Here is a 27,770-nt window from a genome sequence, read left to right on the forward strand (position 1 = left end):
TCAGCAAAATTCCTAGAAAATAAAGAAGCTCAAGGATATTTTTGTGTTTGTTGAAGTCGAAGAACATATCTCCTGAAATCAGAGCCTTGACCTTTTTTTTCCCCCAAAAATTGGCAATTGGGGATGAGAAAGTACTGTTTCTTCTTTCTATCCTGATATAAACAGCACTACAGATTATCCTGCCACAAAAATATTTAGCTCCTCTCCCTACCAAAAAATACCATCAAAATGACAGAAAAGATATAAGAATATGATACATGAAGAAGGGTACCATCAATGGAAAAGAAATTTCTAAGAATTCCTAAAAGACAGATATCAGATGGGCTTTTACTAATGAAGCACTTAGTAAAGAGAAGCCACATACTAAAATAGGTGTAGCTGTGAGAGAAGACATTTACAGAGATTGAAGCTATTTTTCCTAAGAGTGCCCTGGGGGAGCCCACAGGTCCCAGCCTCTGTGGGCAGGTTCAGGTACAGCCACAAGGTCATGAATAAAACTGGCTCGGGCAGTCACCTCATCTCACTTGCCCACTATCCCAAGAGACCAAACATACAATAGGCAATGGCCAAATCATATTTTTTAAAAGAATTCTGACCCACAGCCTGCAGCAAGCTGCCCTAGATGCCAAGCCCTTATTTATACTAACTAGCCCAGGAAGCCAGCCAGCTAGAAGTCAAATTTGGAGGAAGTAGGAGTGCTACCTCTAGTAATAGTCTAGGAAGCTGAACAAGTTCTATAACAAGTTGCCTTCAGATGGCCAGGACTTGAATAATAACTGAGAGCTCTAATTTTTGTTCATGCTTTTAACTTAGGACCAACCAGAGAAAGCCAAATATGTACCTCCAACCAATCACATAGGATGCCCCACTTCCAGTTAGCCTGCCTACAACTTCTTCACTCCAAATAGCCCCCAACTGGAGCAGGCCTGAAGCCTTCTCTTTTTTCAGTTATAAAGCTTTCCCACTCCTCTGCCTGCCTTAGGTCCTGCCCAGCACGCGTGACGGTGGCTGACTGCTTTGCAGCGCTGAATAAATAGCCTTTGCTTGTCTCATTTGGCTGGTCTTTGTTATTTCCAGTTCTCCAAAATAAGTGGGTGCCTGCTTCACAGAGCTCCCACCGGAGGCTAAGAGTTACAGATGGAAGCCCAGTTTAACTTCCAACTCTACCACGGGCCCAGTGGGAATCAAAATAAAGATTGCTTCATCCAGTAATGGATTGCAGAGAAGTCTTTTTTTGCCAAGTGTGAGGGCTTTGTCCCACCTGCTTACTATCCACAAAGACGTCATGAAGGTGTTTCTGGCTGTCTGCCTAGCCTGTCCATCATGCACACAGCTCTCCCATTAAGACATTGCATGGTTTGCAGTTTCTCTCAATACTTCGGCTTGGGCAGTGTGGTGTATGCATGAAGTATGAAACCTTGAGGATAAGTTACTTGACATTTGAAGTGTGTTTTATGTACTCCAATCAAGAATACACACTCCTTAAGTAGTTGAAACACTTTAATCAGGCTACCTCACTCCAGACACTGCTGCTACAGGCTTCAACTATTTCCATCTGCATTATAAGGATGGTTCATCAGCATAAGAGCTGTTAGAATTCGTTTTGTATTGTTAAAGTGAATAACCAAGTTATGTGATCTGCTTGCATGACCTGGGGTATAAGAATCTGATGAGGACAGCTGCCTAGCCCCTTCAGAACCCTCATTCCAGGCCTCCAAATAAGACCTGGTCACACCAATTCATAAAAATCACCTGCCAGGACTACATTGGCGAACTCCTACTGCTAGAGTATTGCCACAGTTAGTGAACCCTCTGTGCAAGGTTGTCACTGAGCTTTCAAAAACAAGTTGCAGTTGCTGCACTGGCTGGCTCCCATCTGTTTGCCTGGTATATTTCGACCCGAATCTTGCTTTCATGGTAACACATACCGATCGTAAGGTTGTATAGTGATCCTCTTACTCTCTCCTACTGTTAGTCCCTGGAGACTGCTGACATGTCCCCAAAAGAACCTATCTCAATGGACAGAGTAGCTTAGGTCAGTTTAAACCAAGGGGAAAGGCTTGTTTTAGAAACTTATCTATAAAATGTCTGAGAAAAATAAATGCCATTTATCAATAGTAATCAACAACTTTCTTACCTTATGAAAATGAATAGGTAACCAAGGTCATCAGGCAGTTGAAGAAAACTCATAGGATTCTTTTAGCATTTACTGTGAGGATTAAGTCAGACAACATGTGTGAAGCTCTTAGTGTAGTATCTGTCTTTTGGTAAGTACTCTAAGTGGTAATTATTACTTCTAATAATTAAGTGTAATGTCTGTGAAATAGTCAATAGAGACCCTGAACTTTTATTTACTCAGTAATTCTCACATAAATTCAACACATTTAAAAAATATTCCTCCTTTATCGTATGCCCTGGGGGTATAGCAGTGAACAACAGTAAGGCCCTGACCTGCAAAAGCACACATCTTAGAGTGAAGACACACTGCCAACAGACAGACAAGCAGGGAGCGATTCATGCTCCAAATTAACATAGAGCTAGTTCAGGGATGGAAGTAATGGGACAAGGTAATTAGCATGGTTGGGGGAGGCCTTGCCTGGAAGTCACATTTGGGCAGGGGTGTGAATGGTGTGGGGGAGCACACCAGTGCATCATCTGGGGGGAGCGTACTTCGGGTGGATAAACAGCAAGCGCAGAGGCTCTGAGGTGGGGTGAACTCAGAATGCTCAGGAAGAGCTAGAAGGCCAGTGAGGCCCAGGCACCGTGTGGGAGAAGGATTCTGGGAGGAAATGAGTGCGGTCATCCTTTGCCAATTTCTATAGGGCCTGGAATTCCGGTCAGGAGTTTGAATTGCTTCCTAAATATGTTGGGAGGACATTGAAGAGTTAGAACAGAGAAAGGCCATGATCTGGTTTACATTTTAAAGATCAATTTAAAGACACCTCAGTAGTCCAGGGAGAGAAGATAGCCACTTGACCTGGGTTTTGGCCCTGGAGGAAGTTAAAAAAGGTCAGATTAGGGATGTTATTTTAAAGGTAGAGCTGATGAGTTGTTTATGGACTGAATTTGAGATGTGAGACAAAAAGAGAAATTAAAGACATCTCTAAGACTTTGGACCTGAGCAATGAGGTCAAAGATGGGTGTCATTTACGAAGATGGGACGAGAGCAAAGTAGAGCTGGGGTAGGATCCGAGGCTGTGTGGTGACCCAAACACCAGGCTTGGATGTGTTGTGGGAGTTCTCTGCAATTAGTATAAAAGTCTCAATGCAAGAAAAGTGACCATCCTGATTTAACAAGAGTAGGATTCAGAAAAAGAGACAATGAGGAAGTCAAATGACCAGAGAATTAGACCCTCAAGGACTGAGGCAGAAACATCTGGTAGCAGATTCATTATGTTTCTGATGATGAGGAGCATGGGTTATTATTTAACGGCACTGTGTGTTAATTGTAATTTGTAAAATAGGTATATGACTGAGTCCCAGATATTATGATGGCAGCATCCCCAACCCTCCTTCCCATGACCTTCTGAGGAGGACTCTGAGGGGCCTTCTGTACTCCTGGACTTTTTTTTTTTTGACATTGATCAAGAAAATCGATGAAAATTTGGAGCTGAGAAAAGAAAGGCAAATTTGTACTGTAAAGGGCATGAGTCTGCAGAATAAATCTTAAAGAAAAGGGACATGATGGCTGATGGGAGAACAGAAGAAGCATGGGAATGTCACAGTAGCCTACCCTCAATGAGTTTCAGATCTGAGATTGAATGAAATGCTGAGATATTGGTCTTCTGTATTTCAGAAGCTGTTCTTAGTGAGTATATGCTGCATTCCAAAAGCAGGACTCATTTTTTATTTATCTTTTTCAAATTCTGTCACCATAATAAACAGAGTTTATAGAAAATGTAAAACTTCAAAATAAAACTAGTGCTGCTTATTTTTTTAAAAAGAGGTTGTAAACTGAAAAATAAATATATTTAAGAGATTGATTAACTTTGAGTAAAGAAAATGAAACATCAGTAAAATTTCACACTTTCATTATATTCTGCTTCTGTAGGGCTATTGGAACAAAAAAAAATGGGAAATACCTTAGCAATTAGGGGTGTTCTCAGAAAGCAATCAAGAGCCTTTCATTCAGTTTTGCCTGAAGAAGAAAGTAATAATACTAGCTAATACTCATAGAGCAAAGGTTATATGCCAAGCACTGTTCTATGTTTGTCCATTTTATGGGCAAGAAGACAAAGACCCAGAAAGCTCTAAGTAACTTGCCAAGTTCATACAACTGGAGACAGTGCAGCCGGGAAAGCCAGTATTCTTAGTCACGACACCAAATTGTGACATTTGTTCAGGAAATAGAAGAAACCCTCTTCTTCCATCCATGCCAATTTGAATAAAAGTCATAAAACAGGCCGAAATAAAAGGGGAACAAAACCGTCACCAAAATTGCATTTCGTAAGAGACTGGACTAACATTACCAATAGGTGGCAATGTTGGCTTGGGAAAGTCTGGCCAGCACCTTGCAAAATGATCCTCACAAAAAATTCTGGCACTGAAGCAACCAGCAGCTCTTCATGGCTTTTTCAAAGAGGATTTTTGCTTCTGTTTGCAGAGTGATGTTGTTGCTTTCTTCTTTTATAATTTCTCTCTAACCTACAAACATTAAATTTGATTTGGAGCAAAGGAAAATTCTAGAAAACATTAAGGTTTCACAAGATTTCTGAAGTAACACTCTGGTTGGATAGAAATAGTACATAGATGAAAATAAAAATTCAATATCTTTGTATGTCATTTCAAACACTTAAAACATTCATTTTTATCTTTATTTACTTGAGGAGAGAAGCAAAACACATTTTCCCATGATTGATGAACTATAAAATCACAGAATTTAAAAGCTAGAAGGTAATTAAATTTTAAGTTCTTCATTATATTGCAGACTCACTGAGGTGAAACACTGTAAAGTAAGATAAATAAGATGAGTTAATAGAAAAGTCTTTAAATCATTTGTCTTATGTAATGTAAATTTTTTGTAACTATTTAGTTGCCTAATTTTTCCAAGATATTGATTGTATTGTTCAACCTATGTTTTCCACTAATAGTAGCAAAAATAACTTTTTTAATGAGTGCATGTCAAATAGCCATGAATGCTGAATATTTCAGGGAGTCACTGTGCCAAAATTAAAGGAAACTTCTCTAAGCAGCTTTATTTTAGTGTTCAAGTACTAATTTATGTGGAATTATCTGCTGTTAATGCCTGTCACAATGTTAGTCATGAACAAGTTTAGACAAGAAATTTATCTTATTTTACAAAGAATCAATTTCTTTGTAGCTAGTCATACCTATTTTGAGGTTAGTCATTCTAAGGTTCAGATACAGATAATAAGAACAAGTGATTGATCTTCCAAAGTAGATGGTGGAGAACTTAGGGCTGGGTGTGAACTGAATTTGTTTGTTCACTACTTCATTCATTCATTCATTCATTCTATAAATGTATACCAAGCACTTAGATACTAAGGCGAGACAGTTGGGGGGGAAAAATTAAAGCCCTGCCATTAAGGAGCTTACATTCTGAGTAGTTTATAATGAAAGCTAATCTTTAAATTAACTGTACTAATTGCTTAAAGCAATACTCTTTAAATCTTCACAATAAACTTATGAGGTTGGTACTAATTTATATCAAGCAAACAGTGAATTGGCTTAGTATCTGAGCAGCAGGATATTGTGACCTTGGAAATGAGGAGTATGAAATTTCATTCTTAGGTGTCAAGAAATACCAATTGTGTATTTAGGAATTATCCATGGTTTAGATCAAACTGATTTATTCATCAAAAAATTTTATTGACTATCTAATATGTGCAGATACTATGCTATAAATTAGTGAAAAATGTAAAATTAGTTTCTTCCCATAAGGAACATATACTCTGGTGATAGCACTGTGCTTATTTTTATTCCCTAATTTATTATCCCATCTACTGAGGAGACTCTGACACATCCTTTCTCTGCCTTTTATTAAAATTCTTAGGAGAAGAGAAGTGTATATAAAAGCACACAATACTGAAAATTAAGATTCTAGGAGAAATTTTCCTTAGCTTCAATAAATAACTTGGATTGAAATGCTCAGCCCATGCTATAACACAGAAACTGAACAACCCGAATACTTCCCAAACCATCTGTCCCTGGCCCAGAAATGTAAGGCCTGGATGGGAAAGAAAACCAGGCATCCCTCCTTCTTCTCTGTGGTTGCTGCCTTTTTAGACTCTGCCAAATTGCCATCCCCCTCCATCCTCCATGTCCATGCTCCTTTCAGTACTTTTCTTCTTATATCCATTTAGGGACTGCAACTGGAGGAAGACACCTGGCTAAGAAGAAGGAAATGCCTTGAATCTGGGATGTGTAATTTCCATACCTAAAGTGTTGTAGACAGAGAGGGCCAGCTCTGGAGGGAATCACTTTTCATATTCTCTATGTGATCAATGTCAGAAAATTGGTAGAAGGAGTAGAATAAAGCCCCATGGTTGCACAAAGAAAGCTTGAAGATTGTAATTTGATGGTTGTTAGAATTTGGGCTAGATGTAACCTATGAAATAGTTACAGGTCTAAAGAGAACATTTAGCCAGCGCCCAGTAGTCAGAAAGTGAAACCAAGGGCATACATCTACCCCACGTGGCAAATTCTGGAACTGGGTCTGGATCATGGGACTATGAATACACAGGCAAAGAAATGAGAAAACAAGATATATCCATTACCTATTAATGCATAACGACCAACCACAACATTTTAGTGACATACAATAGAAAATATTTATTTTCATGGATCTGTGAATCAGCTAAGGATTGGTTGATCTAGTCTGCACTGGATTGAATATATTCCTCCATATAGGTGAATACTTTTTGGCGACAGTCTAATCTAATATACACACAAACAAAAGCATGGAGCTTTTGAATGAATTATAGAACAAGAAGAGACAATATCAAAGATAAAAAAAGAAGATACCTCTAAAAAAGGATTTATTATAGAACCGAGAATAAAAATGGAAACTTTCAATGATGCGAAATAAAACCAGGAACTTATAGAGAGAAGGCTGAATTTATTTTTAAAAAATGCATACAAGGACAATGAAAGTCAAAAGATAGTGAAACATTTTAAATGAGCTTAAAAATGCAGAAACAATTAAAAATTTACCTTGGTAGTAGTAAGGAACAGTCTTGACATTGGATAAAATTCAACCAGTGATATGTAGGTAACTTTTTACAATGTAGAGAAGGTGGTAGGGAGTAAGACATTCATGATATGAACTTAACAGTTCCCTGAAAAACATTCAAGCAGTTGGAACACACTTGCAGTTAAACGAGGCTGTTTTTATGGTGTGTTGCAGTAAGGGAGAACACACACTGTGGAGCACTGTGGGAAGAGGGTGTAAGAATTGACATAGGATTTGGGCTTGGTAGTTTTGAGGAAAGTTCGATGAAGTAAGGTTTTGCTCTGGATTTGACGCTGCCACCAAAAACATGATTATTCTATGATTGGGTATTGATTTGTTTCTTAGGGCTGCCATACCAAAGTACCACAAACTGGGTGGCTTCAACAACAGAAATTTATTCTGCATAGTTCTGGAGGCTAGAAGTTCAAGATCAAGGTGTCAGCAGGGCCATGCTCCTTCTGAAGGCACTAGGGACGGCTCTGTATGGACCTCTCTCCTGGCTTCTGGATAGTTCCTTGGCTTGTGGCTGCATAATACTAATCGTCTCATGGCACTCTCCCCGTGTGGTTGTGTCTGTGTCCAAATTTCCCCTCTCTCTAAGGATACCAGTCACATTGAATTAGGAATCCACCCCACTTCAGCACGACCCCATCTCAATTTAACTATTTCTCTGTGCAACAACCTATTTCTAAACAAGGTCACGTTCTGAGGTATTGGGGGCTAAGACTTCGATATATGAATGGGGGTGGGCACAATTCACTCCACAAGAGGAATCTTATGGAATCTTATCTAGAAAAAGGGAATAGACTGAAGCTGTGTTGTCATTGATAAAGAAGCAGCCACAACCACTAGCCAGGCTAGGGGGATGTTTGGTCATTTTTGTCATTTGGAGAACGTTTATGTTTTTGTCTGTGCTTGGGCATGAATGCGAAGTGGATTTATATGATCTCTGACCACAATAACATTAATGAACTATATTATGTCACCGTCACGGTCACAGATGCCTTGTCTGGTGTTAACATTCTGTGAAACTGTTCTTATTCAACAGAAAAAGACAAAGCTTAGCTGTGATTCCAGCCATGAGGGTGAGCAAAACCAAGACCTAATGGATAGTATCAGGCCAGCTCCCTGCCACCAGCGGGCTGCTTTTCTCATTCTTGGTCTATCATATTGATCAAGGGTAGATGAGGTTAGGTCACAGGACATTAACTTGTGACTTCCAGATCTTCTCCATGGCCAAAATTTTGCTGATTAGGAGGTTTTGCAGAGAACATAGTCCCTATTTCTATATTTGAACTATTTTAAGACTTCAAATTTAGCTCTTACATAACTCTCCTTTGAGCAGTGTAAAGTTCTTTTTCGTTCAAAAATAAAAGCCAACCTTACACTAGTTTAATAATTGCCAGTAGAAAGCCTACCTAGTAACAGGAATTAATTTAAAAAGTCAAATTCATGGTGTAAAATAGCTGAAGATATTACCACTTCTTTTAAAATTTTTCTGTCTACTTATTGGCTCAAATAATATAGATATTTTATAGGCTCCCTGAAACTTAAAATTTCAGAGGTAGAATAGGATTGGTTTGACTTGCAAGTTCAAAGGTGTCATCGAGAACCCAGCATCTCTCTTATTCTAACTGTGTAAATCTGGCTCCCCTTTGTGTTCACAAGATTGTGGCAAATGATACCTGGGTGGCCTGTTTCTTCATCCACATCCAGAAAGAAAACCTGTCCAGGGTTTATAGTTATATTTTTGATTATGGCTGTTTGATTCTTCCTTTCAAAGCAAAACTGTTTAGACTATCATATTGAGTCAGGCAGCTGCCTGTACCACCAGAAGGTCCACTTCAAAGGAAAACATTAAGAATTGACTACTTGCCCTAACCGGTTTGGCTCAGTGGATAGAGCATCGGCTTGCAGACTGAAAGGTCCCAGGTTCGATTTCGGTCAAGGGCATGTACCTTGGTTGCGGGCACATCCCCAGTAGGGGGTGTGCAGGAGGCAACTAATCGATGTTTCTCTCTCATCGATGTTTCTAACTCTCTATCCCTCTCCCTTCCTCTCTGTAAAAAATCAATAAAATATATTTTTTAAAAAAAAGAATTGACTATTTTAGCCAGGCTGGCGTGGCTCAGTGGTTGAGCCTCAACCTATGAATCAGGAGGTCACGGTTCAATTCCCGGGCATGCGGGTGGTGGGCTCAATCCCCAGAGGGGGTGTGCAGGAGACAGCCAATCAATAATGTTTTTCTCTCATTGATGTTTTATATTATTTTATTTTATTATTTTTTGGTTGTTAATCCTCACCTGAGGATATTTTTGCATTGATTTTTAGAGAGAGTGGAAGGGAGGGGAAGAGACAGAGAGAGAAAAACATTGATGCGAGAGAGACATCAATTGGTTGCCTCCCGCATGGCACATGGCACATGGATCAAACCTGCAACCGAGGTACGGGCCCTTGACCGGGAATCAAACCTGGTACCCTTCAGTACACCAGCTCTATCCACTGAGACAAACCAACTAGGGCTCATCGATGTTTCTATTTCTCTATCTCTCTCTCAAAAAAATCAGTGAAGACATATTATTTAAAAAAATTAAAGATTTGACTATTTTATAACTGGTCAGTCCCATCTTTCCAAAAAACACTTCTTTCTGTCAACATAGAATTACTGAGCTCCAGTGCTCAATCTTTAATGAGGCATGGGTGAAAGGAAGAGTTAAACTTTGTTATCTTTCTTCCTCATCAATGCTGAATTTTAAACTAACCCACCAAAAAGTGCTTATTACTTAAATTGCAAACACTATTTTAACAAGTTGAGTACAATAACTTTTGCATTTTACTTTTATTTTATAGGAAAGTTGATGAATGAGAGTTTATTTTCCTCCTTTTACATCCTAAGAAATTAGATTCTGACTGTGTGCTCCGTGGCTTCAGGGAAATGGTTATTGCAGAACAGAAAATGAAAGGCACTCAGAATAAGGCCTCCCCTGCCCCACCAACCCTTCCTTCTGGCGGGGAAGCCCACTGAGGGTGAGGGAGCCAGAACTGCCCAGACAAGGATGCAGAGAATGTTAGTTCCAGAGCCTGGGGAATGGGTAGTTTGGGGTTAATGATGGCTCAAAAGGACATAAGACATCCCTTATGAGGTGGCCCATAACTGATAGAGGAACTAGATATTGATGTCGAGGGGAATACATTTGTTTTCTTTCTTGGTATTTCCTCCCATGTGGAGAGATTTCCATAGGAGTCAAATACGGACCTCTCTCCACCCAGAGCTCTCAGTCCTCCCAGGAGAGGAGAAGCAACCGCTCGGATGAATAAGTTGGGAGAAAGGGTCAGGCCTGCGCATCCCAAGTCTTCTTCATTTTTCTCTTATTCACTCTATTGTTGTTTTTCCAGCTTCTGCCCATGGAAGAGGTCTGAAATTGCCCGGAGCAGCTTCCTTGGCTGGGCAGTTCTGGGGTTTAGCTCTAGGGTTTAGTGGTAGCAAACCACTTGGCAATTCTCCCCAACATAGCTTTAACAGTATCTAAAGCAGTGGTTCCCGATCTTTTTTTTTTTTTTGGCCATGCCCCACCTAAGCATCTCTAAAATCCTGATGCCCACCCTGTGACATATAATTCTTATTACTCAAAAAGTGAATTACTATTCATGTGGAGGAAGCTTAAAAGGCCATTAACTTGGTCTAAACAAGCTTCCAAAGAACATGGCATCCATGAAAGAGAAAAAAGGACAGTTGAAGTACTGAGGAAGAAATCATCAAGAAATTGTTAAAAATAATAATAATAATATGAAGTGAAATGAAAAAAATAGCAAATAGAGTTTCAAAACATATAATAGAAAATGGAAATGCATAAATATGCCATGATATATATTTATATATTGCATATGTGGCCCCTGGAACTATAAGAAATGCAAAAAATTCACTGTTCATAACTCATTCTCTAATTGTCCCCCTTAAAAATCAAATTACCCCCCTGTGGGGCATGTGCCCCATGTTGGGAACCACTGATCTAAAGTGATATTTTAATTTCCATCTGCACTATTTCTGCACCTATCTCTCAGTTGGTTTTGAACTCAAGCCTAAGAAGAAAGGGGGTGCTATGTATCAACCCCTTCAGATACCAACTAAGAATCATGTCCTTGGACACTAAGGTAGCAGATCCTCCTGTCCACTTTGAATAATCACTCAAGCATTCATTCTTTTAGTCAACACATTTTAGCAACTGCCTGCGATGTGCTGGACATAGTTCTTGGCAGTGGGAATATGGCAGAAGACAAAAATAATGACTACGGAAGAATATAGGACTTTAACATGGACAATAAATAGATGGAACTTGTTGATGATTTTTGCTCTCCTTGGTTCAATCATCAATCAAATGGAGACTGCAACCAAGTTATCAAAAGAATGCTGAGACTCAGAATGGAGGAATTAGTGAAGATCACCTAGAGCAAAGACGTGTCATTAGAGACCAAGGCTAAGATCATCCACACCCTCACATTCCCAATCAAGGACAGTGGAGAAGACTAATAGGAAAAATATTTATTCACTTGAAATATGGTATTGGAGGAGAGCTCTACAGATACCCCGGACTGCCAGAAAGATGAACAAGAAGGTCCTAGAGCAAATTAAACCTGAAACATCACTAAAGGCAAAAATGACAGAACCGAAGTTGTCCTATTTCAAGCACATCATGAGAAGAGAGAGGGTTCTTTGGAAAAATAGAAGGCAGCAGGAATAGAGGTAGACCAAATATGAGATGGATTGACTCCATAAAAGAAGCCATAGGCATGAGTTCACAGGAGCTGAGCAGGGCTGTTGAGGACAGGACATTATGGACATCACTCATTTATAGGGTCACCAGGGGTCAGAGCTGACTTAACGGTACACAATACACATAATTCCAATTTCATCTTTCCTCCAAAGGTACATTTGAAAATTGGATCGGAATGAGCAGAAATGTAACTTCCATGGGTGCAAGCAGAAAACAATGTCATTCTATTTCTTCATTGCCCTTTCAAACCTGCCTATGGAGGCATTTCTTTTCTGCCTGTTGGATTAAAATCTAAGACAGACCCCACAAATCTTCGAATAACTCTCAGGAAATAAAAAAGACCTCCCATTTGTAGTCTTGGTAACAGCTTTATTTCACTATTAATACATCTAGTTCCATGTATATAGTAAGAACTCCAAACTTTATTGTGTAGAAGCTTCTTCCTTACTCCGCTCAGATCACCTTTGGACTGAAAACTTGGCAATGGAACAGATGGGCATGATCAGTTTTCTTTCTATTTCCCTGAGCTTCTTTTCTGTACCAGCTGATCTGGGGCTATAACTGAGGATGGGTTATGGAGGCTCCAACATGACTTTTTTCTTTGAATGCACCTGTGAGGTCTTCAGAGGACCCCATGAGACCTCACATTGCCCAGTCCCCTGACATGGGTGATACACTCCCTAACTGAACTGTGTGACAACTCCCACCCTCAGCATCAGACCCAGTGGGGTTCCTTTGCCCCGAGACTGATAGGATTACTCATTAGGTTGCTCTTCTGTGTAAGGCTCCTTCCAGATCCATCCATTTACAGTCCTCACTGTCCACTTGGCCCATGGTATACTCAAACATCCTTGAGTATACCACCTGCCCCCATCACAAGCCTCTTTTCTTTCCTGTCTTCACATGTGGTTTCAGCTTGGTCTTTCTGCATTGGCTTCATAGGTATGGCTCACCCACGTCCCCAAACTCTAGGAAGCACCCACCAAGCTTTCCAAGTGTGTCTCTGAAGCCAAAGCAGAAAGACTGAAGCCCTTCTCACGAGGCTTGAGGAAAGAGGAAGCAGATCTCTCCCTCAGCTTGCCAGCCTTTTTTCAAAGGAACTCCCTCTTCAACCTTCACCTCTTACATCCTTTGGTGAATGTTAGAATAGGATGTTAGGGTAGGTCAGGAAAACAGCCCCTTTCAACAGCACCTCCTTTGGGAATGTGAGAACACTTCCACCTATTATATTCAACTCAACCTTTGTAGGCTATAGTCAGAATTGAGAGCAAAAGTGTCCTATATTAACACCTTATACAAACACAAAAGGCAGGGTTCAGAGTACCCTATTCTTTCAAGCCCAGACTCCTTTTAAAATAAAGGGGTTAGGATTCTGGTTCAAAATGTTGGATGAGCATATGTATTATAAGTAAAGAAATGCAGAGGGGAAAGCAACCCCAACAGGCAATGAGTGGATTAGAGATTTTGACTGATTTCTGGAATACGAAAGAAGATTGGGGCACACTGTATTGAATGACAAGACAAGCCATCCGTCAGGAGAAGGCTGACATATAGGTGGCAGCTGTCTCCTTTGTAAGCTCCAGGAAGGCACTAAGCTTAGCTCTGGCCTATTCAGAGCAGAAGTGGGGCCTGGCATGTATTGGGGGTCTTTCTACAGAACAGTGATGCTGGTGGCTGCTTTTCCATCTGTCTTCACACTTAACAGGCAGCCAGCCACTATTGTCTTCAGTCGTAGGGAGAAAAAACTGGGAGATGTGGTAGCTGAAGAAAAAGTGACCTATTACACTGCAGTTAGGGCTCCAAGAGTAAACATACATCTGAGTAAAGCCTTAGCCCTTTTTGTCAACAAAATTAGCATATATGTCCCCTGAAGGGCTCCCACCTGAAAGTAAACCCTGTCATTCACACACACACACACACACACACACACACACACACACACACACGCTTCTCCCTAGACAGTATGCCAGTTTCAGATGCTCTTTGGGAGAAGAGATCTATGCAGGGGCTTTGGAACCCATGCCAACCACACCCATTCATTAGTGTAGCCTTTCATGTAGAAGAAGGAAAAGACAACCAAGAGCCATTAGACCAGTGGTTCTCAACCTGTGGGTCACGACCCCTTTGGCGGTCGAACGACCCTTTCACAGGGGTCACCTAAGACCATCCTGCATATTAGATATTTACATTACAATTCATAACAGTAGCAACATTACAAGTTATGAAGTAGCAACCAAAATAATTTTATGGTTGGGTCACAACATGAGGAACTGTATTTAAAGGGCCAGAAGGTTGAGAACCACTGCATTAGACCATCACCCAAGAGATGCAGGCAAGCACCACAGGCAATGTGTGGTAGAAGCTGGAAGGACCCTGGCCTCTCACAATCTTGTAGAGAGACGCACTTGATCTGGGGAGCAACTGAACACATGGTGGGGCTGGGCTCCAACAGAGAAGTCCAGATTTCTGTTGCTCTTTGTTAAAGTGAGTATGACAGTGGTCTTGAATGTGAAAAACAAACATTATGGCCTAGCGTTCTAGTCTGAGTTTGGGTGCCAGTTATTTAGGAACCTCCTGGGAAATGCCAGCTGTCCACATCTGAAAAATTTGAGGGTGCTTGCTACTGTGAGAAGTTGAATTTGGCCTCCCAGCGGAGGCAGGCAGAACACTTGATTACATAGAAAATATCAGGCTCTGCCCCTGAGAGGCGTGAACTATCTGTCTCAGCTAGCTTGTTGCCAGGTAACCAAGAGCGATTTCCCAAAATTAATCATCTAAAGAGAAGGACCAAGAAGAATAAACAGAATGACTAATTATGAAGAAATCAAAGTTGGCCCAGGAAACCCAAGAAAATTAAAAAATAGAGAAGATATTGTGCCCACCACATTCCCCAGTAACATCTGCTCACCTACCTGCCTTTGGAGAAGGGCTGAACGTCACAACAGACTCACTTGAACAATAGATCTCATCCAGCACCAAACTTGGCTGGTAATTCAAAGACAACAGGAAGAACCAGGCACAGATGTGGCATTTCTTTTGGAAGGAGCCCAAATCTGTCAAACTCAGCTTTTAAAAATGTCTCTTTCACCCTCATTTGAGTGCATTTTGTTTTCAGATTAACAACTGGTTTCTGAACAATGTATATGTTCGTTCCCCAGCCAGTCACACCACATAACTCCATAAATTCCATGCTTATTTACCATAAGCCATCTTGACCTGATACTTTTTCCTTCCTTGGATTTATTTTAAGTTTTGCTGAAGAAGATCCTCGATTTTTTTTCCCAAAAGGGTAAATAGTAAGACATTTTCTGCGGTATGCGTGTCTGAAAATGCCTTTAGTTTGCTTTCATGTTGGAGTGATGGTGTGGGTTGTTATATAACTCTAGGTCTCTAGGTTCTCTCTCTCTCTCTCTCTCTCTCTCTCTCTCTCTCTCTCTCTCTCTCTCTCTCTCCTATATGTCCCCTCAGTGAGGCAAATTCCTGCTATTAACCTTTGCCTTTCCAACTACCATCTTCCCTCGCGCATCAGATTCTGTTGTCCTTTATCTATTAAAGGTTATTGCTCCAGCTATTGCCTCCTTTCTCTCCTGAGTCACTTTAATTTTTGCTCTTCTCTCCTAGGTCACTACCACCAGCATATAAACATGTACAGGGACCAAAACTCTGCCACCGTGAAGCTGCCCTTTTGGGATATTGATCTTAAGCTCTTTAGTAAGAAACAGAAGACTCAGAAGGAAACTTTGACCCTCCCCTCTTTCCTGCCCCAAAGATTCAGACGGAGAAACCTGCTTCAGGAAGGAGAGTTTAAAATGTGTCCTTGGCCTAGTTTGAATTAAGTATAGCAACCGAGAGGGGCTCGGGCAGGCCCTTGTTTGCTGGACACCTCCTGTGTCCCATTGTCTTTGAGTTGCTTAGCAAGGATTGTCCTGCCTGTGTGTTCTGTGCCTCTTTCTCAACTATCACCCTTTCTCACTTCTGAAATCTAACACCCATCTCGCCCTTCCCCTGTTCCTTTGTCCAAAAATGTCTCAGATAGCCAATGTTGCCTCACTGTCTTTGGAATATTTATGGAATGATCACACCTATGTGAATTCCCCATGTGCATGTATTAAACTTTGATTTTCTCCTGTTAATCTGTCTGTATTAATTTGATTAGAAACCCAGCCAGAAAAAAAAAACTTAGAAGGTGGGAGGAAATGTATTCATGTTCTTTTTAGCCCCTGCACATGTAATAACTTTTCGCATGTTAAATACTCTATCTCCTGATCCTGCATCCATGTCCAACATATCTCATTCACTCTATTTAACTTAATAGAAAAACTCTTCCAGTATGTCAACTATGTTTCAATAAAACTAGAAAAAAAATGAATTTTTAAAAACCCACACCTCCATAGCATTGTCTATAGTTTCTGGCTCTGGTTTGTCTCTTCCCATTCTCTTTTGAACCAATTCCGAATGGCTTCTACCCCCAACATTCCACCAAAATCGTTCTTGCCAAGGTCACAGTGTTCCCATGCTGTTAAATACAATGGGGAGGGGGGATTATCAGTCCTCATCTTTCTTGACTCGTTAACAAATAAAATATAGTTTTGACTTTGTTGACCACTCCCCTTTCTTTGAAATACATCCTTCATTAGACATCCAGCACACCACAGTATTGTGATTTTTTTTCTCCTTCACTGGCCTCTTATTCTCAGGAAGAACAGGCAAATGAAGAGGAAAAATCCCAGAGCATAGATTAAAGGAAAAATATCTGGTCATGAATATGTGTATAGAGGGTGGGGGTGACTAAGAGATCTGGGATGCAGCAGACAGAAGCTAGGATGGCCCCTCCATGATCCCCACCTCCTCCACCTCCTGGTGTTTATTCTCTGGTATAATCCCCTCCCCTTGAGTGTGGGCTGAACTTGTGCTTTCTTCTAGTGAACTGACTATGGAAAAGGCGATGGGATGCCACTTTTATGATTATGTTACATTATGTAAGATCCTTTCTTGCTCCAAGACTAGTGCGAGGGATTCTCTTTCCCCAAAGGCTTTGAAGAAGAGAGCAGCCACGTGGGAGGCCATGTGGCAAGTATTTGAGGGTGGCTTCTAGGAGCTGAGGGTGGCTTCTAGCCAACAACCAATAACCCAGGGGCTCTCGGTCCTATAGCTGCAAGGAAATGAATTCTGCCGAGCTTGAAACTAAGTTTTCTCCAGTCAACCTCCAGATGAGACTGCAGACCCATTGATACCTTGATTTTAGCCTTTGAGACCCTGAGCAGAAGACTCAGCTGAGCTGTGCCCAGATTCATGACCCATGGAAACCATAAGATAGTAAATGTGTTTTGCTTTAAGCTGCTTTTTGTAGTAATTCATTGTGCAGCAATAGATAACTGATACAATGAGAGGTCAACCCCAAATCTGGTGAATGGGAGTTCCAGAAATAGAAACTAGTAAAGGGGAGAAAAGAGTAAATTAAATAATACAAGGATATTTCTAAAATATAAAGAAATTTAACAACTCAAATTGAAAACTGCTGAGAGTGATTAATGGATAGGGAGAAATAATATTCACACCAAGATAAAATTTCAGAATACCAGATCTTGAAAGAGGGGGAAGAAGACCACAATTTCTCTAAAAGGAATGAAAATTAGGTGGCCATCTTATTATTGAGTGGCCTCCAAGTTCTAAGGAAAGGTTGTTTTAACCTAGAGTTATATATCCACTCTTACATCATTACTCCAACACGAAGGAAAAGTACTAATAAAGGTATTCTCAGAAGGTTTTCTATTATTTATCCTCCTGAAAAAAAAATTGAGTGTGTTTAGGAAAATTTTAAAAATGAATTCCAGAAAGAAGAAAGTATGAGGTCAAGGGAGAGGAGACTAACCCATGGTGAAGCCTATGCAGTGGACCTGGAAAGCAACCTGTTCAAATTAAAACAAGATGTCAAAGAAGGTCAGTGGATTCACCTTGAGAAATATCACTAAGAAGCTAGATGACCTTAGTGAAAAGGTCATATGCTTCTTTTAGGAAAATACAAAGGCAACTAAAAACTAAAAAAAATAAATAAAAATAGAATTCTATAAGAAAGTCAAGATTCAAATCTAAAATGTGGTATAATTTTGAGCAATTGATATAATACAAAACTATACATTATTTTATTTTAACATTTAGGCTTTTTCTTTTCTAGTGTTGTTATTGCCATGATTGTCTAGTTATTAATTTAATAAAGGGAAAAGAGCAAAGGGAAGTCAGACATTGTTAAACCCTCCCTTACCCGCTCTGGTACCTGATTGAGTATATGAGTGAAGGGATAGAACAAAGCCGGAGGCAGACACTTAGCAGTTGAGTGAAAATGGCACAGGGGAGGGGCTTGCCTGTCATTCTAACATGGGAAAAAAGATAATTGGCTAGAGGGGTGGAGCCACTGCAAGCCCGCAAAATCTTGGGAAGTTAATTGGTTAGTTTGAAGAAACTCCTGCTTAAAATCCCCAGACAGAGTTACCTCTCTCGTTCTCTCTTGCTCCGTGACCTGTTCTCTCCCCATAGCCATGTGGCCTTAGCAGCCGCATGGCCCATGGCTGTGTGGACTCCACACGCAGGATGCTGGACTGGACTCTATTTCTTTTTTTAAACCATCATTAATGATTTATTCCAGTCTTTTTTCTTGGCACATGTTTGTCTTTATACATAAGATACAGATATTTTACAAAGTAAGGATCATGTTCTATGCACTGCTTGATATATTTAACTTATGATGATATATTCTGAAATTTTGTTATTAAATATTCTTTGAAAACATAATTAGTAGCATCATTCCATGCCTAGACTTCTGCCTTCATTTTCTTACTTACAAACCAGGTCTCAGCAGTCATCCCCAGAGGGCGGGTGTTGGTGGGGGGAGGGAGTGGAGACCATCCCTGCGTGGTCACCAGGCTGGCCCTGCCACCTCACCTCTGAGTCTCAGGTCAACACCTGTACAAGGGTCCTAGGGGGACCCAGGGGTGACTACTGGAGAAGCCCCTGCACAGCACAGGATGAGCATTCGGCACCCTATTGTGCCCACCCACCAGCCTCCTGGCCAGTCTGCTGTTTCCAGGACAACCAGAGAAGCCCAGTGAGTGACGAGGTCCCCCACAGCCTCTCCCTTGTCTCTCAGGGCTGTGCGACCAGCCCTCCCTCCTGGGGCCTCGGGCCAGCCTGCTCCATGTCCCTGCATGTCGTACCCAGCCTGGCCTTGTTGAGTACGTCACATACAGCCTCTGCTCTCTTGGATGCCACACCGGCCCTAAATGGCTGCCATTCTCCCGGCCTCACTGCTGCCCGTCCTGACCACCTGTGAGTGGGACGCCTAGGCTCAGAAGTGAGGGTTTCTGCTAGGAATACTGTGGGCCTTTGGACTCTAATATAAAGCAGAAACTATGGGCAGGGTCTTTTTCTGGCCCTGCTGAAAACACGGTTGGACTTTTTCCATGGTGAGAATGAGGGACATGGGACATTGGAAACCCAGGGGTTTATTTCCACCCAAATAAATATTACTCACCCTCCCAAGGGAGTCTCAGGAAATTCTCTTCCTCAGGACATCGCAAGAACTCCACTTCCACTGATAACAGTGTTACAGCTTTTAGTGACATATGAGTACATTTCTTTCTTTCTGTATCCCATCATACTGCTTCACTTAGTTCTATGGTGAATAATACATTCAATAAGACATTCATAATCGTCCTGTTGTAAATGAGGTATAGAGAATAGCAATTGTTATAAACCATCTATAGACAAAACACACATAAAGCTGGAGGCACTAAAAACATAAATGCTATAAATATTGAGCATGTAAAAATAAGTTTAGTCTTAAAAGTTGGGAGGGGCTGTAGTGAGAATTGCAAGCATGTGGGAAAACCACCATAATGAATTGGGAAGAGAAAAGAGGACTGGCAGGTCTGTGCAAGTGAAGGCGCCAGTAGAAAGAGAAACCCCTTCTGCACTCCGTTCATCCCGTCTTTGTGTGAGAGGGACAGGTTGGGGCACCTCTCTCTAATTCCCAGAAGGACTGGGTGGGGGAGAGGCGTAGGCTCTCTGGGTGACCCTAGAATCAATCCATTCCTCTGAGATTCTGCCAGCCTTGCTCCAAATGCTCAAGATATTGTGAATGTGTGTTGAGGGGTGTGGGAGAGGGAGCATAGGGAAGTATTGCTTCTTTTAGGCCTGGAAATCATAAAAAAAACAAACAAACAAACAAACAAACAAACACCCCATTCCCTCCTCAGTTCTGGAGGGGGCTCTCCAAAGCCTCCCTCCCCTGCAGTTGCTGGGGTCTTTTCAACTCACTCCACTCCTCTTCCTCTTCGGCAGCTTAATTCCCCTCAATCAGCCCGGCCTCGGCAAGACAAAAGCCAGGAGGAGGGGTGTCTCTGGGTGCCTGGCAACCGCTCCTCCCTGCAGTGCCGCACAAAAGCGCAGGGGCTGCTGAAACACAAAGGCCTGGCTATCTTCTGGGATAGGGGACGCACACACGCCCTAGCAGCTAGATCCAAACGCAAAGGGATATTTTCAAAGAATGATCTTACATCACTCTTCTCTCCCTCCCTCTGAAAACTATTTCCTATTCTGTCGTCCCTCCCAGAGAACCAGGTCTAAGTTTCCCAGGAGGTTAGCTCCCCGCCGCCGAAGCAGCTCACCAGTCAGAGAAGGGTCTTCCTCAGAAGTCGTGTTTTACACTCACATGCACCCCAGGCTTAGAATGCTCTTAGTTTGCTGAAGCTGGGTTACTCCCCTCAAGTTTGGGGGAGCAGTGCTTGGCTTAAAGGCAGCTGGTGAGAAAGAGAGTCCATTTTTGACAAAAATAGATCTGGTTTGGGTCAGGGGACTGTGCCCTCTTCTTCCTCGCTATTCTTCCTCCTGTTTCTAGGATGTTGGTGGGGTGGAGTAAAAGGGAAAACTAGAGGAGGCAGCTCAGCTTAATTTCTTATTGTTCGGAGTGTTCCCACTCCCTGAACCCTCCCTGGTTCTCCACAGTCACCCAGCGCTGTGACCAACCTGAGCTTCTACACCATAAGAGGAGCAAACACAGGGCCTCTGGCTTCCCTAACCCTCAGTGGTTGCTCTGAATCTTCCCACCATGAGGCTAAGCAGGACTCCTTGTCTTCACTGGAGCCCCTGAGAGCCTCCTGCATGTTGCAATGGCTTTACTTGGGTTCCAGGCCACTCCTTCAAGGACCAAGGAAGAGCCATGCCTCTTTGATAGGGCACCAGACCAGAGGGTACTCTCTGTGCCTCAGCATCCAGCTCCCAGGAGGCTTAGAGAAGGGTGCCCACACCACGCTCCCCAAAGCCTGCAGGAAGTCATCAAGGCTTTTTGTGGTGGTGGTAAATTCCCATTTATCACAGCAAGCAGGATATGGGCCACTGAAGTCAACCCATCCATGTCATGCTCCTAAACTCATTGAAGTGACCAATAGCTTCCTGGCCCCTCTCTCCCCCTTTCTTCACCTACTTCAATGGATAAGAGAGCAATTGGGATGGGGGAGGGATACACAGAGTCCAAGGAGGGTAACTAAGCAGCAGAGTGAGACACACAGCTTTGCACGTGCCCAGGCCTGTTTTAAATGAGTTCTGAGCTATGTGTGTTTAAATCTCCTGGGTCAGCTCCTTCTGTACCAAAGACTCTAATCTGAGAATAAATACAGACCCAGCCTTTTCGACATCCTTCGGTTGGGCATTTAGGGAATAGATGTGCAGGCAGAACCCTCTGGTTTTCAGTGGATCCTAAATCTTCTTCTAAAGTTCTCAGACATTCTGGGGCAATGTCTGAAGAAAGGTAGTTCTGAGCAGAGTCTCTATTGTGCCCCTCCCCCCATTAATATGTTGAAGTCCCAACCCCAGGATTTCAGAATGTGACCTTATTGGAAATAAAATCTTCACAGATGTAGTTTGCTAAGAAGAGGTCATACTGGAGTAGGTAGACCCCCTAATCTAATAGGACTGGCATGCATTTTAAAAAGAGGACATTTGGATACAGACACACACGGAGAACTCCAGGTAAAGGTTGCAATTATGCTGCCACAAGCCAAGGACTCCTGGAAGCTGGGAGAGGTACCCAAGCCCCTGTAAGTGCACCAGATAGCCACTGTGACCGAGGCCCTGGCGCTTCCCTGGGGGAGGCATTTGGGATGCTCACCAACTGTGGAATCACAAAACCCTCTACCTCCTCCCCCAACTCTCAAAGCCCCACATGGATGGAGAGGGTTGCTTCTCAATCTTGCCCTGTACAGGATTGAATAGTGTTCCTCCCCCAAAGGTATGTCCTTTCTGCAACCTCAGAATGTGATCTTATTTGGAAATAGGGTTCTTGCACATGTAATTATTTAAGATGATGTCACACTGGAGTTGGATGGGTCCTAATTCTATATTACTGGCATCATCCTTATAAGAAGAGCAGAAAGGCCACAGACATAAAAGGCGAACGCCAAGTGACAATGAAGGAAAAGGTTGACGTGGTGTGTTTACAAGCCAAGGAATGCCAAGAATGGCCAGCAACCACCAGACACTAGAAAAGGCAAGGAAGAGTGCTTCCCTGGAGTCTTTAGAGAGCATGTTGACATCTTGATTTCAGACTTATAGCTTCCAGAACTATGAGAGAATACATTCCTATAGTTTTAAGACACCTGGTTTGTAATACCTTGTTACAGCAGCCTTCAGGAACTAATATAAGCCCCAAGCACTGTCCCACCTTCCCTTCCTGCTGGCTATTGGATAATTCAGCACAACCCCCTCCATCAGCCTGGACTTTGGTAAAAACCAAAGGCAGGAGGCAGCTTGTTTTCTCAGGGTCAGGCCACTGCTGCCTTCAGTCTGCTGCTCACCAGCCCGAGGCAGGGCATCCAAGCCTTACTTGCCTGTGAGAAGCCAGGTGGGAATGGGCCAGGGGTGAAGGACACACTCAATATCTCCATAGATTATTTATGTGGATGCCATCCAATACTTGTAAAGCTGATGGGAGAAAAATGTCCTTGCGTCAGTTCTTCTATTTGAATTTTTTCATCACCAGATATATTTGAACCCTACGTATCTGGTGTTATCGCACACCAGTGAAGGGTTCAGAGTCAGAAATAAGCACACAGTATGGCCCAGCCACTCAAAAGAGCTATCACAGGTCTGTGCATGCTGTTCACAGGAGAGAGACAGCGTTACTCCTTCCTTTCTCAGGCTCAGAGCCTGTTTCATTAGGTAGAAGCTTAGAGGTGTCTGTTTTCCTTTAGCCTGAAGTTCCAAGTAGGGAGTGGAGATGAAGAGAAGATAAGGTTCATGGAAAGAGATGGGTGAAGAGCTACAGCCTGTCAGGCCTCTCTGGCACTCAGCAGGCTGCTCAGCCCTCAGAATTTATAAAGGAGGGAAAAGATCAGGCAGCTGCTGCTCTGCTCCCGTCTCAGCCTTTGTCCTGAACACAAGACCATTGCTTCAACACCCCACTATGTAGCTGTGAATAGCTGCAACCTTTTGCCAAATCTGTAGACAGTACAGACACCAAGAATAACAGCTCAGAGGCACGGGACTGGCCTTACGCTATCTTCATTGCTATCCACCTTCCTACCTCTGGGTCCAACCCTGGGCCTCCAGCAAGAGTTCTCTGAGCACATCCTGGCCTCTGTAACCACACAAGAGCTTCATTGATGGGAGATAATCATGAATCGGTTGCCTCTTGCACACCCCACACTGGGGATCGAGCCTGCAACCCAGGCATGTGCCCTGATTGGGAATCTAACTGTGACCTCCTGGTTCATAGGTCGACATTCAATCACTGAGCCACGCCGGCCATGAGCTTCATTTCTTTAATATAACTTTTTCCTTAATTCAAGCTAGCTTTGTCCATTTTAATAGCCCATGACCCATTGGTCTCCTTTCAACCAGACCTTTCCACCTTTGTACATCCTCAGGTCTACTCCACCTTCATCTTTAGCCCTTAGGACATTATATTCTGGCCAGCATCAAATGGTCTTACGAACAAAGCCTCAAGCCTGTTGACCACAGAAATAGAGTTTCAGTCAAACTAAAGATAACATCTTAACTTCAGTTCTGTTTCAGCCCCAGGCCCATGAAAGTGGAATGACCCTACCGGCCACAACCTCAGGAAACCAGACAGAATGACGCCATGGCTGACATGCAGACCTGATTCAAAGATCAACTGCTCTGTACCCTGGCCCAAACCAATCAGTAGAGCCTACGATCCCAATTCCCCTAGGGACCATGATTAAGAATGTTTTCCTGTATACTCTGTCTGTGTGTGGGCCATCAAAGAGCCAGGTCTTAGTGCACAAGCTCATCTGTGTCTCTGGGCTCAGCACCATTTCCTTAAACCTCTACTTTTTGTGTTGAAAACTCCTGCTCATGTTTTATTGAACTTTGATGCATGCAGGCAAGTGAACTTCAGTTTGGTAACACCTCTCCTCCCTGAACTGTTCTTCCCCGAAGTCCCCAAAAAAGAAGATTTCTCTCCCACCTTGTCCAATCTCATCCCTGGCCTTGAAGTTTTTGTTTTTGATTTCTAGATCTGCTCTTTCTCAGGATGATTGTGGAAATTTCCACTTGATTCCTGGAGTTGTGTCCCCATTCCAGAGGGGTTAACCTTCTTCTTCAGCCTCAGAAAGACAACAGTTTCCACACAGTAGACCAGCATTGGCACAATTCCCCAGGCCAGAAGGATTTAGTCTGGCACTATAGCACTAGAGACCAGTTCAGGCTGAGCTTGGTCAAATGTAATCCAGTTACTTTTATTTTTTAGAAAGACTTTTTAAAAAATAGTAACTTTAGATTCACAGCAAAATTGAGCAGAAAGTGCAGAGAATTCCTATATTCTCCCTGCCTTCACTACCAACATCCTCCACCAGACAGTACATTTATTACAATTGATGAACCTACATGGGCTCATCATAACCACCAGAGTCCATAGTTTACATTAAGGTTCACTCTTGATGTTATACATTCTATAGTTTTTGACAAATGTATAAGGACATGGATCCACCATTACAGTATCACACAGAGCAGTTTTAATGCTCTAAAATTCCTCTACATATTCATCCCTCCCTTCCCCAACTCCTGATAACCACTGATCTTTTTATTGTCGCCACAGTTTTGACTCTTCCAAAATGCCTACAGTTGGAGTCATACAGAATATAGTCTTTTTATATTTGATTATTTCGTTGAGTATATGCATTTAGGATTCCTACATATCTTTTCATAACTTGATAGCTCTAGTTGTTTTTTGTTTTGCTTTTTTTTTTTTTTTACAATTTTTCCAATATGAAATGGGTGTTGGACCTGCCTGCTCCTCATGCACACACTTTAGGTCTCAAGTTCCAACATATGGCAAATCCCCACCCTTCTTTCTATCTACCATCAATCTATTTAGAACAAGAATTCAGAAATGAGAAGACTGTCAAAGGAAATGCACACTAATGTGGTTATTTGAACTTAAAAATGAGTTTAAATATTTCCTGGTAAAAAGTATTATTCAACTGTTTGGTGTGACACTGAAGCCTATCATGATATGTTACAGATATTATCCATAGACTGAATCTACAGTTTCTTGCTTTTAATTAATATATTTAAACATATATACCTTATTCAGTACTCGGGAAAATACAGACTTTGCAACTATTTAAGTTTATGGTAAAACACTTAGATGTCAGCCTTAAAATGTGTAAAGAAGTACAGAAGTTCTCAAGAGTCTTCAAATTCTTTTAAGTGTGCTTGAGTAAAAATGTTTGCAGCAACTTAGTAAAGGAGCAGTGTCAGCTTCATATTTTACACATCAGTTACTCTTCGGGACATCATTGTTGAACAACTTGATACACTCATTACCAAGAATAATCCAGGAAATACTCCATCTATTCCTGCCCTATGTTAACTAAGGCAGGGAAATGTGTAAAGCATAGTAAAATAATGACTAAAATAAAATTTATTTAAGAATGTTCAAAAAAAATATACTCATCATCTAATTTCCTGACCATGGCAAAATTGGCCATTCTATACATTTTTAATTGCTCACTATAGTGTTTAAATGTTTTAGCATGTAGAAAAGGAATAGAAAGTACCTGAGTGAAGAAGGCAAGAGAAAATTATATTTACTAGGGCGTGATGTTAATAATCTTTGTCCTGTTCCTTACCCGTCTCTTGACCTTGGACTTGTCAGTCCTTTGTCAGGGGTGAGGCAAAGTGCTAGTTGTGTCTGTAGGACATAGTAGCCCCACATCAGGTTCAGCAGCACAAGTAATTTGGAGTTAACATATGTTTTTTTAAAATAATTCTAATAATCAAAGATAATGGCTTCTTTTATAGATCAGTTTTCTGAATAACGATTATGCATCAGAAAAACATTCCTTGTACACCTGAAACTAATCTATAATAATAAAAGCATAATATGCTAATTAGACCAGACATCCTTCCGGATGACCTTCTGGACAAAGCCAGGGCTGGGAGGGAAGCCCAGGTCCTGGGTGTCAGAGGAAAGCCGGTGCCGGCAGCCGGGGGAAGGAAGGCCTACTCTTGCACTAATTTCGTGCATTGGGTCTCTAGTATACAATGTCAACTGTATTTGAAAAATTCAAGAAAGAAATAAAATATTTTTTAGAAAAAGAAAAAACTCTCCTGAGCCCTAGAAAGGTTCATGCTCAGGATAACACCTTTACACCTGAAGCATTCCATTAAGACTTCTTCCCAGAGTGCATACCCCTCTATGCCCAGGATAGCTTCAAGTGGTCAACTCTGCTTCAAATCACAGTATAAGACAATGAAATAAGAATTTTGGAGAGGAGGCCATTTATGACCAAAAAGCAAAGTGTTCTTACTAAATAGTATTTGGGATCTGGAAAATTGTAAAAAGATGGCCTTTGGATATAATAAGAAGAAAGAAGTTTCAATCAAAGGCTTCAGTCTTTGAGATTCACATTAGAAAGGAAGGATATGAGAGTCAAAGGAAGGTCAGGCACAAGTGCAATGAATGTAGTCAGACAGTCTGGGAGAGTCTCCCATTCTTCCATAGGAGTGCCTTGTTCATTGTGCTATTCCTGTTACCTTGCATTGTACAAGGCACATAGTAGACACACAATAAATATTTGGATGGATGGATGGATGGATGAGCTTTTGAATCAATGTCCGTATTCTCTTTACTCCAGGACCCAAGGACACCTGGTCAGGCATAGATAGAGCACAAACAAGCAGATAACCAGAGCCACAACAACTGAACAGAATGGTTGATAAAAGCAATGCCCAGGATTGACACAGTGTTTTGCTCTCTCTTTTCCCAGGAGATATTGGCAGCCAAAGTGCCATCCTCTCAGTCCCTTGCAGCTGGGAACCTGCTTTTCCTTCTATCTATCAAAAGGAGGGAGCAGAGAAAAGCAAACTCAGATTTGAGCCCAGCTGTGAGCAATGCCATCCCATCCCACAAATTAATGGAGATTTCCCAAACGGTGCCTTTCTAAAAGTGAATACATTTGTTTTTGGTGGAGAAATTAAGGATTTGAAATTAAAGAAGTTAGGAGAAATCTACATTAAAACTAGTTTCTATAATGAAATTTTTTTTTTAGAGATTAAAAATTTTTTAGTGACTCAAGAACAAGCATACAATATGGAGAGTTTCTCATAAGTTTTACTTTTTATACAAAAAATATGTTTTTATTGATTTTAGATAGAGGGGAAGGGAGAGGGATAGAGAGATAGAAACATCTATTGGCTGCCTCCTGCATACCCCCTACTAGGGATTGAGCCCACAACCTGGGAATCAAACCAGTGACCTCCTGGTTCATAAGTCGATGTTCAACCAC

Source organism: Myotis lucifugus, unplaced genomic scaffold (assembly GCF_000147115.1).
Source record: "Myotis lucifugus unplaced genomic scaffold, Myoluc2.0 scaffold_11, whole genome shotgun sequence".
NCBI lineage: Eukaryota > Metazoa > Chordata > Mammalia > Chiroptera > Vespertilionidae > Myotis > Myotis lucifugus.